Here is a 16,447-nt window from a genome sequence, read left to right on the forward strand (position 1 = left end):
ATACATACTGATATAATAAATAAATAATTTTATCATATGTACAATATATTGAAAGATATAATATATGATAGAAATTCAAAACTGAAAAATGAATTTATATGAACACAAACTAATATTGAAGTGAATTTTGAATTTCAATCATTAAACAATAAAATTTAATCATAATCTATTCAAATTATTTAATTTTTTATGTAGAATAATTTATTAGATTTTATTATGGTAGCTACTTTTTGAATAATAAAATTTTTTGACTAATTATAAATAGTTTTCATCAAATATATAAAACATATGTAGATAATACAATATAATGCAATATAATACATATAAATTAAACTCTATATCTTATCAATGTTAATTAAAAAATAAATTTAAAAATTATTTATGATTTAAAATTTCAAATTAGTGTCATTAGAAATTAAAATTATATTAAAAATATTTCTAGAAAAAATAAAAAAATTATAAAATAAATAGTAAAACAAATATTTAAACATTATTTTGCCATTAAAATAGTTATGATTAAAATTATTATATAGTTTATTTTTACTTTTTAATAATATATATGTATATACAATTGTTTGTGTAAAAGAATATTATATATATATATAATTTTGCATAATAAGTCAACAGGTTCATTGCAGTTTAACTAGTAAAGCTGCACATATGTACAGACGATGTCCTGGATTCGAGCCCTGGAGAAGTTACTTTAAGGGGGGAATTATGTGGTAGCGACATGTGGCAAGTAGAGGTGAGGTGGCAGTGTCACATGGCTGTCGTTGTCGAGGTGGCAGGGACACACGGAGGTGGTTGATGGTCATCACCGATGATGACATGGGAAGTGGTAGAGGCGCCACATGGTATTTTAATTTTTTTTTCAAAAATCAGGTTAGCAACAGGTTATTCCATCACTAATTTATGATGAAATTTTTGTTAGTAATTAGTGGTAGAACAAATTCTGTCTCTAATTCTATCGTTAATTTGATTTTGTCACTAATCCGTCGCTAAATAAAAAATTTCGTTGCTAATAGCATGTTTTTTGTTTTTGTGGTGAACAACAAATTTAGTGGACACATTTCTTCCTCATTTTACAATGCAAGCTCACTTGTAATACTCAACTTGTCTTGCAATAACTTGTCAGGCCACATCCCAAAGTGCCACATTGCTTTCCCTTATCTTGAGAGTTTAGATTTGCAGATGAATAATTTTGTTAGATTTATACCAAGCACTTTTTCTAAGAGCAATTCTTTGCAATCTTTGCATTTGAACAACAATCAATTTGAGGGACTGTTGCCTTTGTCTTTGACCCATTGCAAGCAATTAGAAGTTTTAGATGTGGGAGAAAACACGATCAATGGTGAATTTCCTAATTGGCTCGAAAGCTTACCAGAGCTACAGGTACTCATTTTGAGAGCTAACAAGTTCTATGGTGCCATTTATAGTTCCAACACCAAACATCCTTTTCCTAATTTAAGAATTTTTGATGGTTCCAACAGCTCTTTCGAGGGATCTTTGCCAACCACATACATCAAGGAATTTAAAAGAATGATGAATGTAGATTACATTGCAGCCAACGTAGATTACATGGAAACTAAGCATTCTTATCAAGAATTAGTGATGGTCACGTTGAAAGGTGTTGAGTTAGAGTTGGTAAGGATCATAACTACATTCACATTCATTGACTAACATTTTTGATGGAGAGATTCTACAAGTTATTGGTGAGCTACATTCACTAAAAGGTCTAAACCTCTCTCACAATAAAATCACTAGTCCTATTCCTCAATTCTTTGCAAACTCGACAAACCTAGAATAGTTGGATTTATCATCAAACATGCTTAAAGGTAAGATTCCTCTTGCGCTAGCAAATCTCAACTTTCTTGAAGTTCTGAATCTTTCTCAAAATCAACTCGTTGGAGAAATACAAAGAAAACAAAGAAAAGAGCTCATCCAAATCAAAGAAGAATGAATTAGGCAAAAAATGTCGCTTCCTGTGATATTGTGTCATCTTTTTTTTTTTTTTTCCTTTTAATGTTTCCTGCATAGTTCTTATTTCATGTTTCATAAATATCTTGTTGGCGATTGGAATGTACTGTGTATTTCATTGTAATGTAAGTTATTGTTTTCCACTTTTGCATGAATTTCGAGTGATGATTTGCCCTCATTTGTACGCTATGTACCGTTTTATCGTGTGAATAAAATTTTCCATGTATCAGCAACCTTTTCTCTTTTTGGTATTGAAATATCATCAACTTACGTTATTTCGAAGTTAGTTATCAACCATTCAACATTTCTCGTTTAATTAAGGATTTAAAAAAAAACTTTTTAGTTTGTTTCTTTCTTTAATTTAAAGTTCTATTATAGGATTTTGAGCTTTTATAAATATGTGAAAATATCATGACTTTATGATCTATAAATGGTTGTTCAAAATAATGAATGCAAACAGGAATTTAAAACGGGCAAAAATTTTTGTTCGAAGTCTTCATATTGAAAATAAAACAATAAGCAAGTTCAAATTTCAAGAAACATACTTATTGGAAAAACTTTAATATTAACACTCATAATTCAATAGGGAGACTCAGAGTTTATACCAAAAACGAAAAAAACAAAAAGAAGAAGAAAGAAAGAAAATATCACGATACAAAAAATAGGAATTAGTTTATTACTTAACAGTTAACATTCATCTAGACTCATTAAGTAATAAGGTTGTTTATGAGACGGGACCAAATCGGGATAAGTTTGTCTTGATGAATAGGGACGGGACAAGAAATCTGTCCCATGTCCTGTCCCATCCTGACGATATTGTCCCAGTCTCAGTAGGGATGGGACAGAATTGGGATGGGACTAGGATGTCCCCTTTTTTTAAAAAAAAAAAATATTTTTGTTTTGTGGTTGAACCTATTGCAATAGACTTTGGTTGTTTGTCTCTTTTTATTTTTAGTTCTTTGGGCTTAGCCTTTTTAAAAACATCTTTTTTTGGGCTTAGCTCTTTTAAAGAAAAGTATAAATAAATAATAATCAGTAATATAATAGCTCCAAAATTTATTTTCACCATTCCAAATATCATAAGCAACTATAAAAACTCTAAATAAATAATAACCATTCAACTACACAGGTCGTAAAAGCTACAAATATAAATATTTTGTACTACACTTGCCTTAAATATTTTGTATTTTTAATATTTAATAATTATAATATGATGTAAAAATAAAAAAAAATTACTGTGGAGACGGAACCAGGATGGGACCCATTCTTTGTCCCATCCTGAAAAAATTTCGAAACAGACTCCAGTCCTAATGTGGCCGAAACCGAAATAGGCCTATTTGAACACCCTTATTAAGTAATCAATATATATACAAATACTCTTCCACTAAGTTTAGCAGCTTATATGGCTTATTGATGGCTCTCCTCACAAAATACTGTTCACAAGCCCCTTGGTATTATCTGGGGCTGCGTTTAAGCTGGTTTCTGGTCGCTAACGTATCTGGCTTAGGAAAGTACATGTTATGTAAGCAGATCAGACAAAGTTTAAAATTCAAATACTATTCAAGTCCCGCCTTATGCGTTGTTCCTTTCTTGAGTTCAAGTTTGAATCTGAATCTTATCTCATCTGGGTTTCAATATTCTACTCAAACCTTCTCTGTCATCTCTTCTCGACCTAAACTCAAAATTTCTTCTTCCACCGCCTCTACTTCATTGATTCCTTCGTCTTCGGGCAGGTGAGATGAAAATGAATCCTAATCCTTATCCAATTGTCCAACTTTCCAATGAACATATACATGACCCTGTTAATAATGCAAATAAGCCTAATAGATTTTTAGAGGACTTGCGTGGCTCAATGTCAATCAAATACACTCTGCTAATAAGCCTAATACATTTTGAAAAGAAATGCGAGATTAAATGTGGCAGCATATGTCCATAACAGAACACAGTATATGCGTATTAATTCAATCAGCATTATATCTATTTATATAACAGCATAAGAGAGTTTAGCTCAACTATATTTGTACATATTTTTAAATGGACAATTCTTACGTCAAATTACTTATCTGTTATGTGAAGTTATTAATCATATGTTATCAGGTATTTTATTTTTGAGATATTGGCATTTAATAGCATTTAATTATAAATTCACTTGAAACAAAAATAATTACATAACTATGTTCTATGAGAGAACTTGACATAATGAAAATAAAAAACTCCTTTCAAATCATCTATCACTATCCAAAGCTCCTTTCGAACAAGACAAAGTATCAGCTGTAGCATCAATGACCTCTTAATATGTTGAAATGTGAGTTTAAAATATATGTAACTTATGAAAAGGCATGTAATTTTATAAACTACAAAATCCATATTAGGTGTTACTTATTGTGATGATCTATTGTCGAATACAATTGAATTGTATGAAATTGTGAATTGTATGCACCCCGTGCACGCACGGGAAATACAATCTAGTTATGGTCTATGGATAATATCTTCTCACTCCTCAAAACCTTAGGCCTAAAACAGCGGTGAAAGCATATTGGCCGGTCAACTATATATGTGACACCCTTTTTCTTAAGTCCATAAATTCCCTTTTTTTAAGACTAGTTTTGTCTTTGACTGTTTCATGTGACATCATTAAAGTACAATAAGAAATAAGGGTCAATAAAATGTTGTAAAGAGAAAATCGACCTTGAAAGTAGAAAAATTACAAATAGGAAGCCATTATAACATAAGTACTAGTTTTCATAACAACTGAATGAATTGATAAGCAATTGACAATAATTTTTATAAAAGGGCCATTATATGCAATTTTTCAACTCTAAAAGTCCTTTTTTGCAATTTTTTATATTGTAAATATGAAATAGAAAAGAGGAAAAAACAGAAAAGAGTATAATTAGTTCTTAAATCCATCAATTTATCCCCAAAAAAATTTCAAGTATGTATTTATATATAAATATATCCAAGTTCATTCATATATTTCTTTCTCATTTTCCTCCCGATTTTTAAATCATTCAAAGATTTCCACCAAATTAATTCAAACAATCAAACGGTTACTTTTTTATTTATTTAAAAATCAAATGGGCATAATTAAACAGAGGATCTTAGTAAAGACATCATTAAACGAGCCTTTATGCAATGGCCTGGTGAATATCTTTTAAAAATTCATACTACTTTCCATCATTAATATAAGATATAATTAACTAATTTAGAGAGATTAATAAAGTTCTTAAATTACTTAATTATATCATATGTTGTATGATCTCACTATAATACTTATGTGTGTCATTAGACTATATATTAATTTATAAGTAAAGCAAATTAGTTTGAAGAAAATCAATAAATACAAATATTTTAAAGTAGTTTAGTAATTTTTTTAATTTTTTCAAATTAATCAACTGGATCTTATATTAAGAACCGCAGATAGTGTCTACTTAGACTATAAGGTGTTAATACCAACAAGTTGTTGGTTAAGATGGTAAACAGTCTTACCTTGTAAGGAAGAAAACACAAGTTCAAATCCTGAAAATTACACTTATTGGGAGGGCACACAGGGAGTTACGTATTGTTTTCTTGTTACGTTCATAACACAATATATCTAAGTGAGAGGTAGCACTTTTCTAAACCGTGATAGGGCTTTCACATCATATTTTCACAATAGGGGCTGAGTCTTTCTTTGTAATGTTTGTTTTATTTTTAATTTTTGTAAAGTTTGTATGAGGGGATGCAAAGAATTGTCGAAAAAATAACAGCAAGAGACTCTTCCAATATTCTTGCCAATGATAAAGGTAAGAGTTAACTGGAAAATTTGTTTTGGTTTTAAATTAATAGCTCAAAACAGTTTGCCTTTGAAATTTGTAAATTTTTCTCAAATTATCCCCATTTTAATTATTTATATACACTAAAGAGAGTTTTCATTTGCGAGGTAATAATTAAAACGTGAAACAACGTTAATTATAAAAATAATTAATTTTTAAATCTTAATCTAAAATATATAATTGGCATGTGGCCAAATACGCACTATGACACTGGAAGCCAGCCCCCAGTGCATAGAGATAGATTATTGTAGAAATACATATCACTTCTCGCGACTCTATATATATATATATATATATATATATATATATATATATATATATTCTCTATGCTTCGGACCATTCAATTTCAGGCTCGTCCTTGCCGTTTTCGTCCACACCCAAAGCCTTCCAAACTGCTTTGGAAGCATCGACGACATTATAACGGCATGGACGCTGGAAATCGTGCTCTTCATCATAGCCTTGTGTGGAGTCACACTCATCCACCACCGTCGCCTTCACCTCCTTTCCGTTGCCGGAGATAATGATGCTCTTGTGGCACCTATTATTGTCGTCGAACCCGAACCATCCTGTTGAAAGTGCCACCACCGCTTCGTCGTCGGAGTGATACATGTTGTCGCATTTTCATGGCCCTCCGCCGTCTCCGCCTTCCTGAAAGCTGTTCAGAGTTAGGATGGCCTTTGTCTGCTCAGTCACCGGCGGCGAACACTGGAAGATGGAATAGCTCTCGCCTTCTGCACAGCACTTTGAGTTGTCGTCTTCGTTGCATTTCCCAGGTGGGGGGTTCTTCCCTGGCAACTTGCCACTCTCTTTGCAGTCATCACCACCTTCACCAGCAATCAAGCAGCAGCCTATTACAACAATGGAGAACAGGATTGGAACAAGACTTGAGAGCCTTGAAATGCCAAGTTTCATCTTCATCTTCTCCTTCGATCTCCTTCACACTGTTCCCACTTAATCGTGTGTGTGATTCCTTCGTTCCATGTGTGTTTGTGTGTATATATATCTCTATGTATGTATCTATGTATTTATGGATGCATGCATGCGCGGATGTATATATTATACCTCCCATTGTTGATATAAAAATTAGATATAACTGATATGTGAATATTATAAAAATTAACTAAGTTAGTTATTTATAATAAATAAATACTACTTTTCCAGTTCTAAATATAAGACCCCTTTCATAGTGTAAATTACACTATAAAAAGGGTCTTATATTTAGAACCGAAGGAGTACTATTTAATAGAAACCTTTTAACCTGTACAGTTATAATATAATAGGGATTACTATGAGGTGAAAATTATGAATTTTGGAGACAAAATAAGTTAATATTTTATATTTAAAACTAAAAAGAATCTATTATATAATTTTTATTTAAGAACCGGGAGATAGTATATTGTAAGGTATGTTTAAAGGGAGGAGAAAAGTCTTGCACTCACTGTCACCATAGCGTGCTGGACGCTTCCACCATGGAGGACCATTTTCTCATTTCCAAACCTTTTAGCGCGTCATTCAATTAATAGTAAAAAAAAAATTGTTTTAATCCCCCTAATTTAATATCCATTTATTTCTTAAGAAAACTTTAAAAAAACTTTTTTTATGTAGTCAAAATATTAGCTTTATAACTCGAATTCAGAGATGACAACACAGAAGAAAAAAGAGTAAAATTTATAAAGTTTGTGCTTGATGAAAGATGATATTGCGATGGTTGTGAAGTAACGTATTAATGAAAAGCAAATGTGTTTTCTATCCAAATTTATAAATTTTACAAATTAGATACGTTATTTGCATAATTTAATATATGTTCGCTCTTTAATATACAAGTTAGTGGGGTGAATTTGGTCATAAATATAAGATTTTAATTTATTTTGTTTTTCAAACTTATAATTTATTCTCCAAGATATCCCATATTGATTATATTTATTAGGGATGTTTCCATCTAACACGGTATGGTTTGGGGTTTTTGAAGGGGAAGGGAGGGAGTTGCTCCCCTCCCCTTATTTGGCTAGTGCAATTTTTTAGAAAGGGAGGGGAGTTGCTCCCTTCTTCTTATTTGGTTAAGATATATTTTAAAGAAGAGAAGGATTCTTCTCCCCTCCTCTTCCCTTTTAGTCTCCCCTTTGAAAGTGGGGTTTTTGGGACGAGAGATGAGAGATAATATTTTAATTCCTCATATGCCTTTTCAATTTATTAACCCATAATCAGTCGTAAATATTTCTACATAAGAGAGTTTTCTTGAACATCTAGCAAGAGGTTGTTGAGATAATTGTCTCCAAAATTAATGAACATTTGTGAACCCTTTTTTTCCCCCCTCTTCTTCTAATTCCAAGAGGCCGTCGGTATTTTCTTTTTACCTTCAAGGTCTTTTCTTTGATTGAAATCTATTACTCCTAACTTTTTATCTTGATATCATATAAGTGTATGACTGTTTCTTGTAAGTCAAAATTAGTGAGTTGCATTATATATATATATATAGTTATATCTTAATAAAATAAAAAAGTGAGAAAAATTATTTAAATTTTATGAGGTTAAAATAGTCAATTTTTTATTAAAACAAAATAAGATATCATTAAAATTGCTCTGTCCCCTCCCCTCCCCTCCCCTCCCCTCCCCTCTCCTCTAATCAATCCAAATAGGAAATCATTAAAATTTCTTCCCTCCCTTTCCTCTCCCTCCCCTCTCCTTTGTATAAGCTACCCTCTCCTTTCCTTCCTTTCGCTTCCCTCCGTTGAGCCAAACACAAGTAAGCATAATTAAAAAGCATATGTTAGAAAAATTAACTGATATTTATTACAAATAACTAATTTTAAAATGAAAGAATGTAAATATATTGAGGCACGTAAATATCAATTTATGAACTTCTGAGTCAGGGTCTGTCAAGTCTTCAAATTTTGTCGGCTTCGACATCTTCCAACGGCAACTTAGAAATTTGCAACTTTGATGTGCATGTAAATAGAAATGACAATGACATGTAAACATTATTAGTTGATATACATGTCCTTTGAAAAAATTAAATTATTTCTCGATAATAATTTCTCTAAATTAAGTTTTTTGACCTCCCTTTACTTCTCTTAAAACATAATTTTTCATCTTCCGCATCTTGTAGAATACATTGCTATATGTACATAACTAAAATGTAACGGTGTATATAGCTATTCGATAAATTTTAGTAGGAGAAGGTGTTTAAAAGGGCCTGTTTGAAGATTTTATCAGCAAAATACATCCAATCTATCATCTGTTATGTATAAAATTTGTTAAAATTGATGTGAGGGTTTTCAAAGTTCAGAACTCTGTCACATGAGATGACGTGGCTCAACCCAACATATTGAAGAGGAATTTGTGTTTTTAGGAGTCAACTCAAATAAGTCAACAACATAATTTAACATCTCATTTTTCAAAAATTTATTTGGGTCTGAATTTTCTTTGATTCATCGTATGACAAGGAGGCCCTGTTGGTTACGCTTATGGAAAAATAATGCGTAAATGAAAACTGTGCAGGGTATTTATTATACTGATATAATCATATTATTCCCCAGTTCTCATTGTTTTAAATGTTTTTTTTATATAAATATGGCATAAACATTAAATTAGATCAATCAACAACAGGGATCGCGGAAACAGAATATTATTGCTATCGAAGGTGAATCTGTAGAATTCACCAAGAGAATTCATGCTAAACCATCCCATTCTCGAAATGAATTTACTTCAATGGAAAATCAGAACAACGTGGGATGGACTAAAATTCATAATAGAATTTTCATTTAAAAAAATATCGTAGTTCTCGAATAAAACTCGCCTATGGCACGACATGAAATGGATTAACCAAATGGGGAAGGGAGAGATATTACCCGTTTGATCTGCTTTGACCTTTCTCTCCGAAATTCCTTTGTGGGAACTGGGAAAGCCAAAAAGGATGTTTGTTTGGTTGGCCGTGACCCAGAGGATTTTGCTACTCCCTCCGTCTGAAACGAAAGATCTGGTAAAGGTGCGTCAACAGTAGGACTGGGAAATGGGCCGGCCTTTAACGGGCCGCGGGAGCCATTTTACAAAACTCAGCCTTTACGTAGGAGGGTGAGGCCGAACGAAATTTTAGTTTACAAAATTTCATTTTTGAAATACTAAAGAATAGCAACATCATTGATATGGGGAGTGTTTGGGAAACCCAAAACCATGGTTTCAGAAGCACTTTTCCGCAAAACGAGGTAATCTCCTCCACATATTTACTTCATGATCCATAAAAGTACTTCTGAAACCATGGTTTGGTTTCTATCCAAACACCCCCATGATCTTCATTGCTAGAGATAATACTCATCCAGTCCTTATTATAAAAACATATTTAACTAATTTAATTAGATTAAAAAAAATTAGATAAGTTAGTTAATTATAAGAAATATAATATGCTTTTCTTAAAACACCATAATTATCTTTCTTAATATCCTCTCTCCTCTTTTACGTGATTATGGTTGAGGGAATATTGCTAATAATAATTTAAAAAAATTAATAAATAAGAAAAATAGTTCTGATATTTAGGATCAAAATCAACTTAATAATTAGGTCCTATATTAAGGACTGGAGGAGTAACACATAAAATATAAATCAAATCATTATTTGAAATTTAAATTAGATACTTTTTTAATTTAAATCATAAATACTAGCAATTTAAAGTGGCAAATTGAGGTCTAAACAACTAAAAATAAAGAAAATCAAATTATTATATTGAATTTTAATAGAAAAATATCCATTATCATATAAATATATCGATATCTTCACATCAGGTTAGATCATGTCATTTATAAAGGACTAAGATAATTTTAAAAAAATACTAAGTAAATAAAAAATAAACAAATATGATTATCAGAATGATTTAAGAATATATAAAATAATTTTTTTTATAAAAAAAAAAAGGTCCACGGTCCTAAACAGGTTAGCCCTTAGCCCTATAGTCGTGAAGATGGAGCCACTGAGACTAACATCTGAGAAGTCGGATATATATTATTAAGTAAATGTCTTGCCAAACTATGTATTTTGAAGCAGTCCCGAAGTCGTGGAGGATAATTTAGGGTATGTTTGGATCGCAGTTTGGAACTGTAGTTGTGTCTTGAAATCTGTGAAATTGAGGTTACAAACTGAGTTGGACAAAAACTGTTGTTTGCCTGTGTTAACTTTCTAACCAACTTCTGGCTTTCAATCTCAGTTGGACTCAACGGAAAAAAATCTAACTTTTCAAACTGCAGTTTCAAACAGTAATTATTAAAAATGAGCATCCCAGATTAACCCTCACATTTTTTCCCTCTACCTCATCTCCTTCATTAGCATAATAAGTTTTTATTCAGACCAAATGAATTTTAATTTATATTTATGTTTGTCCATTATGTATATTTAATTAATCATCTACAATGTGTTTTCAAATTTTTCTTTGTAAAAAATATTTTTATTTTATAATTTCACAAATAAACTATTTATATTTGATCATAGTCATTTTAGTATTTTTTAAACTATTATTACATTAAAAAAATAAAATTTCAAACACTGCTATTTAATAAAATCCATACCCTTTTCAGTCATTTTACAACTAAACTAATTTTTCTAGTAATCATCCAAACAACTTTCAGCTTTTTCAATTGACTTTTTAAAAACACCTATCCAAACATACCCTAACTGACTTTTACTCTAACTTCAATTATAAAAGTCAGTTGAACTAGAAGTCAGTTTTACCCAACGCCAATCCAAACATACTCTTAATCAATCAATTTTATCCGCATGAAATTGACTTAAGATATGCTTAAACCACATCACAAAACTGAAAAAATTGTAATAATAAGAGAACTTAATTGAGAAACATCCTAACCATAAAGATCAAACATAAGAACAAAATACTACCTCCGATCCTAATTATAAGACATCGTTTATAAATTATAAATAAGGTTTTATAATTAATATCGAAGGAAGAATAAATATATATTTGAAGGATTCCTCTTTATAGCAACCAAAAACGCCCCTGTAGGCCAGAAATATCATTCAAATGGGGCTCCTTAATTAAAAATTAACACACACACACGCATAAGCTCATGTGGTACATCATCAAAGGGCTACTCCGCAAGTTCTCAAGCAACATTGAGTTTCTAATTAATACAAAAGTATATAATAGTAGGAAGAATTGTGATGAGGTTTTAAGAAAAGAAAATAATTGTTAATAAATCCCAATGACAAGTGACCAACATAAATATATTATCATTTTCTATTCTGAAACTTATCATTAAATTCTTTTCAGTTGCTAATGTAAATCCTTTTTGAAACTTGATTGTAATTCTCTCATAATATTGATTTTCAACATAGCCTACAATATACTCGAGCAATAATGATGGAGTTCAATGAAGTGGTCACTAACAAAACTCAAACACCCAGTTTGAGGACAACTAATTTGAAATATTAGCTGGGAATTTATATATAAAAAGTGTATAAAAGTTTCATTAAAATAGAAAGTAATCCTTTAGTTTATGAAGTTCGTGTGATAGACTAAGTATGATATTTCAGTATTAGTAAAAGATAATGTATTAATTAAAACTAAAGGTGTCATCTACGCCAAATCTATAAATTTAAAGAAATTCCTCATTGATTTTAAAAAATTAAAAGCATTATTTGTATATGTGTTTTTAAAAACATATACTCCCTCAGTTCTTAATATAGGACTCAATTGTTGAATTAGTTTTAGTTCTAAACATAAGACCTATTTTTCATATTTATTAATTTTTTCTAAATTACCTCTATGGATACTCTTTCACCCATAATCAAGTGGAGAGGGAGTATTAAAAAAAATGATTATGGTGTCTTAGAAAAAATGTGTCACATTTCTTATAATTAACTAACTTACCTAACTTTCTTAATCTAATCAAATTAGTTAAATGAGTCTTATATTAAAGATAAGAGGAGCATATAGATATAAAGAGAGAGAGAGACTAAATTAGGGTATCAATTTATGAACATAATCTAGTTTTATTGATTTTAGGAAAAAAAAAAAACAGAAAGACAATTCAAAGTCGGTGCTGCCACTTTTTGACCAAAAAAAAAGTCGGTGCTGCCACAATCGGTTTGATTGATAAATGAATGGAATCTTAGAAATTAAATTTTGGTTTTGGGTTTGAAAAGTGTTCAAATTTTGGTGGCTTCAACAGTTTACAATGACCGTCAACGCTAATTAAGTAAACTTTGGTTGATTTACATGAACTTCGAAGAATTTTTGCTTCGCTGGTCCAGAAAAAAGAAAAGAAAATTTTTTATTTCTCAAGAATTTCTTTAAATTTATGTTTTGAGTAGTACTCAATAAGATAATTTAATATTTCATTAATTTATTATCAACTTATTTGGCTGTGAGTTTTTTCTAATTCATTCTCATTTCAATCACATCACAAAGGCCAGTCTTCTGCCCCATTTGGTCCGCTTTTGGAAAAATAATAACGTGATAGAAAACATGATAAGGTATTCCCCAAAAAGAAGAAAAGAAAACATTGTATGCCCCGTTTGGTGCATTGGAATTGAGGGTGGGGAAGTGGAAGTGGAATCATAAAATTGACATGTTTGATGCAATGGAATCCACTTCTACATGGAACTCACTTCCATCAAATTGATGGAATCGGGTTCCATGGCTTACCCCAAAGAACTGGTTTGAGTTCCCAGGAAGTGAGATTTTCTCACGGTTATACCCTCAATTTTTTATCTATTGACAAGTTTGCCCCTCATATTATGACCCTTTTTTCTTCCCTTTCAGCAACCTCTAGTGACAGCACTCCCATTCAGCTCCACCTGCGATGACGACGGTGACAACGGAGGACGACGGCGGGCGGCGAGGACGCGATCTACAATCTTCATCGCCTTTCTCTACGATCCTAACCTCCATCTCCCTCAACTTTGTTGCCCAATCTCCTCATCTTGCTCTGTTGCACCTTCCCTCAATCTCCATCATCTTCTTCTTCATCGACTTCAGATCTGAGAGTAGGAGGTCCCATCTTCTTCCTCTACAGCTTTCTCCCTCTTTAATCTCCATCTTTTTCTCTATCGACTTCCAATCTAAGAGCAGGAGGGGAGACATCGTGATTCATAGTCTGAGAGGCAGGGGTGGCGGCGTCATATCTGAGAAGCATTGGTGCCATCGTCCTTGTCTCCCTTCCTTTCCCTCACACAACTTTTGATTTTCTTAGACCCTGCAATATCTCTTCTCTCAATCTCTTTCTTTGCATTTTTTTCCCTTTTGTGTTGATGGCTGGTATTTGTATTTGGATTTGATTTATATATTGCTTGGGTTGATAATTGAGTTTGGATTAATTGTTTAATGGTTGATGAACTATCACCAGCAGTGGACGATTTCTTTCCAGTGAACGCCCATGGTCATGCGCGAGTGGATGGTCGTGACTAGGAGTGGATTTTTTTTTCCTATTGAGGGTATTTTAGTATTTTTATAATATAAATATATATTTTAATTAAAAATTATATCCCACTTCCACCCTCATACCAAACATGTTTTGGAACCCACTTCCATTTCTAGTTCCACTCCTTCTTCTACTTCTATTTCCACTTCCACTTCTATCAAAAACTCTTCTATTGTACCAAACCGATAGTAGGGTTACTATACTGACCGATATATATAATATCATTATTTTCCAGTTCTCAATAAATTGTCATCGTTTTAAATTTTTTTTTTAACAAAACGGGGCATGAACATTAAATTTTATCAAATAAATTTAATTAATACATTATCAAATAAACTTTCATATTCTATGCTTTGTTGCATATGTATTATTTAGGGGTTAATGTGCAAATTTATCTCAATATTTTAAGATCATAACAATATTATTCCCATACTGTTAAAAATGTTAACGATCAATGCTATCATTTTAATAAATAATATTAATTTTTTAATGATAATGAGCAATATTATTACAATTTCAAATATTCAAAATAAATTTGCACTCAAAATTAAGAAAAAATTTCAGGATAAATTTACACTTTCACGGTTAGTTATTTTGTATTGTGCATTTGTATGATATATTCAAAAGGAAGAGAAAAGTCTTCATTTACTGCCACCATATGGGCATAGTTCATTACAAGAAACTTGTGTGTTTGACGGTTTGAGGTAGCATTTAAATTAGACTAATTCAATACCACGCCTATTGCGATAAAAATAAATTTATTAGTTCGTCATTGAAAAAAATAGTTTATTTCCATTCGATGTTGGTTATCTCATTTTCTTTCTCATATTATAATAATATATAAATTATTAGATTTGAAGAGATTTTAAAAAAAAGTTGAAAAAGCATTATATGCCCCCCTTCACCAAACCTTATTCTTTTTTTTTTTTTTGAACAAATAAGGACAAGCTAAGCTTGATGGGAACAAAACAAGAGGATAAGAGACACCAAACCTTATTCTTATTAGTCTTCTCATAAGCGTACCATACGTTTTTGTCGGTCCAAAATTCTTCTGTAACAGCTGGACAAAAAAATGACAACACTAATCGTAATTTGGACTTTGACTCAAACAAATAATCGTGTCAATTCAAATGAGTAAAGAAGATAATTTAATATTTTTTATTTGCTAACAATTTACTTGGCTTAGCTTTCTTTGATTCATTTTCGTTTCAATCACGTCACACAAAAGACAAGTCTACTAGACTTCTACCCTGTTTGGTACGCTTATGAAAATATAACCCGTCATTGAAAACTTTTTGGAAAAACTACACTAAAATCTCACTTGAGAGAATTAAATATAAAAAAATCTCTTAATATTATTAAATTAATATGAAATTTCAAGAAAACTTATTGCAAGAAATTCTATTTATTTAAATCTTTTTTTAAGTAGGTATCAATAATTGAAAAAGCAGTCGTTAACAATTCAAGACGTAACGATTAACAACTATTATATAGATATTAACAACACAGTTTCTTAGTACATCACAAAGATTTAATGCACGAGTTGTTAATACATACTGAAATACTTATTAATAATTACATCTTAAATTGTTGATGACTTATACTTAAAAAAATAAAATGAGGACAATTTAATAATTAAACAAGTAGAATCTCATGCATAAAGATATTTTCAGAGTTCAAATTAATTTAATGATTTCAAAAAAAAAATTTGTATTTAATTCTCTTGAGTGACAACCTTGGTCCAATGTTCACAAATTTTTTGGGCATATATTTGTGATTGATACTCATATAATCATTATTGCCTATTTTTCATTGTTTGAAATGCCTTTTTTCTAAATAGGGGCATAAACACTAAATTTTATCAAGTAAAATTATTGTTTTTAATTTTCACTTTTCATCTCTAATATCAGACATGTGTTATACTATTTCTCTCTGTGTGTGTTATTATTCTCCATTATTTTGTATTGCGTATTATAACGTGTTTGACGGTTTGAGTAATTAGAACCACTCAAAACCAACATTTTGGGGGAAAAAGAATTAACGGCAGCTGGACAATGAAGGATCACTTTGAATATTGTCACTTCCAGACCTTTTAGCTCTTCATTCAAATAATAGCCAAGAGAATTTGTTGATAGTATGGTAATCTCTTTATATCTCTGCCATACTCCAAACATTCAAATAATGTTCAAAGTGAGTTAGCTTTTTCTAAAGAGTATGTTATAAAAGATCTCT

At 30.9% G+C, this 16,447-nt stretch overlaps 1 protein-coding gene and 1 pseudogene across 2 annotated transcripts in view; one reads left to right on the forward strand and one right to left on the reverse strand.

Annotated features, from left to right (window-relative positions):
- LOC114755609 (protein FAM91A1) overlaps nucleotides 1–16,447 on the forward strand; it is a 52,989-nt gene that overhangs the window by 15,383 nt on the left and 21,159 nt on the right. The gene's annotated exons all lie outside the window — the stretch shown is intronic.
- LOC114755613 (putative ripening-related protein 1) lies at nucleotides 6,101–6,758 on the reverse strand (annotated as a pseudogene).

Source organism: Neltuma alba, unplaced genomic scaffold, assembly GCF_004799145.2.
Source record: "Neltuma alba isolate B1F8T4 unplaced genomic scaffold, ASM479914v2 tig00010294_pilon, whole genome shotgun sequence".
NCBI classification, from domain to species: domain Eukaryota; kingdom Viridiplantae; phylum Streptophyta; class Magnoliopsida; order Fabales; family Fabaceae; genus Neltuma; species Neltuma alba.